The sequence below is a fragment of the Rutidosis leptorrhynchoides genome, chromosome 2 (genome assembly GCF_046630445.1).
Source record: "Rutidosis leptorrhynchoides isolate AG116_Rl617_1_P2 chromosome 2, CSIRO_AGI_Rlap_v1, whole genome shotgun sequence".
In the NCBI taxonomy this organism is placed as follows: Eukaryota; Viridiplantae; Streptophyta; class Magnoliopsida; order Asterales; family Asteraceae; genus Rutidosis; species Rutidosis leptorrhynchoides.
Window position 1 is genome coordinate 67,726,490 of NC_092334.1, and position 2,611 is coordinate 67,729,100.

At 38.3% G+C, this 2,611-nt stretch overlaps 1 non-coding gene across 1 annotated transcript; it reads right to left on the reverse strand.

Annotated features, from left to right (window-relative positions):
* Positions 1 to 871: 871 nt before the first annotated feature.
* Positions 872 to 978, reverse strand: LOC139894989 (small nucleolar RNA R71). Its single transcript, XR_011775461.1, has one exon. It is a non-coding gene; the product is annotated as a small nucleolar RNA R71 (small nucleolar RNA).
* Between the last annotated feature and the right edge of the window lie 1,633 nt (positions 979 to 2,611).

Here is a 2,611-nt window from a genome sequence, read left to right on the forward strand (position 1 = left end):
GTAGTAATAGTTGGATTTGTTAGTGGAGAGTTGTGGGCTTCCGAATTAAAGGGTCCTGGCTACCTGCTGCATCTATTGGCTATTCGAAACATGGACAAAATCAGAAAAGTCTATTAATTTGATAGCTTATATAATTTTTATCTTTTATAACTAATAGGATATTCAGTGAATGCACCGAGCAAAACGTTCACCACCTTTCATACGTTCACCACCTGTAACTCGATCAAGACATCTAGCCAACATTGTCGCCGTTGATTTTTCTTTAGAATCGTTATCTAGTCAACCAAGTACTCCAATGCAAATTTCCGATAATCCATTTTTTGAACCCGACCTCACAATTGAGAATCCGGAGGATATTCAAGGACAATTCAGAAATCCTGAACCACTAATCATTCCTCCTGAACCACAAATCACTCACCCAGAGATTGTCGAGGAAGAAACCATTAAATCAGAATCCTCTAGTGATTCAGATTCAACAAATTCAATTATAGAAGTAACAGAACCTCTAAGTATGGAAGACCGAATGAGAGCCACACGCATGGGCCAAGGACACGCCATTATTAAGCCAGACATTAATGCGCCAGATTATGAAATCAAAGGACAAATCCTACACATGGTAACTAATCAATGCCAATATAGTGGTACACCAAAAGAAGATCCAAAAGAACATCTTCGAACCTTTAATAGGATTTGTACTCTATTCAAAATCAGAGAAGTTGAGGATGAACAGATATATCTCATGTTGTTTCCCTGGACTTAAAAGGGAGAAGCCAAAGATTGGTTGGAATCGTTACCTGAAGGGGCGATTGATATATGGGATGTGTTAGTTGAAAAATTTCTTAAACAATTCTTTCCGGCATCTAAAGCCGTGAGACTTCAAGGAGAAATTGTTACGTTCGCGCAAAAGCCAAATGAAACATTATATGAGGCATGGACAAGATTTGGAAAGTTGTTGAGAGGATGTCCTCAACATGGTTTAGACACTTATCAAATAGTACAAATATTTTACCAAGGATGCGATATTACTACACGAAAAGGCATCGACATAGCAGCTGGTGGTTCCATTATGAAGAAAACCGCAACCGAAGCTCACAAAATTATTGATAACACAGCCTCCCACTCACATGAGTGGCACCAGGAAAAAGATATCTTTCGTTCATCTAAAGCGGCTAGAGCTGATTTTAGCAATGACTTTGATTCCGTTTCTGCAAAAATAGATGCTTTCGAGAGACGAATGGAAAAGATGAATAAAGATATTCACGCAATACGAATCAGTTGTGAGCAATGCGGTGGACCACACTTAACAAAAGATTGTCACATTGAACAAACGATGGAACAACGAGAGAATGTTTCCTACATGAACCAAAGGCCGGGAAATAATTATCAAAATAATTATCAACCGCCAAGGCTAAACTTCAATTGAAATCAAAACATTCTTTACAATCCAAATGGGCCAAACAATAACTCGTAAAACTAACAAGGTCCGAATAACCAACCAACTCAAAACAACACTTTCAATCAACAAAGACCTAGCTTGTATAAACCACCATAACAAACCGAAGAGAAAAAGTCAAATCTAGAAGAAATGATGGCAAAGCTAATGGAATCTCAAACACAATTTATTACATCTCAAACCCAAACAAATGAGAGGTTTGATCAGTCATTAAGAACTCAACAAGCTTCCATTTTGAATCTAGAAAAACACATAGGTACTCTTGCTAGCATGATGAGTGAGAGGGAACAAGGAAAGCTACCGAGTAATACTGAAGTAAATCCTCGGAATGAGAATGTTAATATGGTGTCAACAAATTCTGAAAAACCAGCTCCAGAAGATGGGAAGGTTTTCGATGTGAGTAACAATATAGAAGTTACAATACCACCACCACCACCTGAGTATGTAAAGCTAGTGGTGGTACCATACAGACCACCCATCCCGTTTCCAAGAAATGGAGTTGAGTATGAGCAAGTAATAGGTAATAAAGTTTGTGATACCTCTGGAAAGAAGAAGAAGAAGAAGAATAAGAAAATGCAAGAAACAAAAACCGTAGAAGTAAACCCGGTGAAGACAGTTCCACCAAAACCTCCACCCATGGTAGGTGATCCGGGTGAATTTATCGTTTCTTATCTACTTAGTGATTGTGTCATGTATGATGCACTAACAGATTTAGGTGCGAGTGTGAGTGTTATGCCTCTTTCATTATATAAGAGATTAGGAGTAGGTGAGTTAAGTCCAACAGAGATGAGTGTTTGACTCTTTGATCAAACCATTAGGCACCCAGTTAGAATTGCTGACAACCTACTCGTTCAAGTGGGTAATTTAACCTTTCTAGTCGAATTTATTGTCATTGACATAGAGGAGGACCCAAACATTCCTCTAATTTTAGGTCGACCATTCTTAGCGTCCACCGGGGCGTTATTTGATGTAAGAGAGGATAGAATGACACTTAGTAATGATAAAAAATCGATCACCTTTGTGAGTCGAAAGTCTAAATCTCCACCAATCAAAACCGTTGAACCAACAAAAATGATTGGTAAGAACCACATTGTTTTACCAACTCCAACGGTAGTGCTTAACAATAATAAAATGCCTAAGTGTGGGGAAAATGAGGTA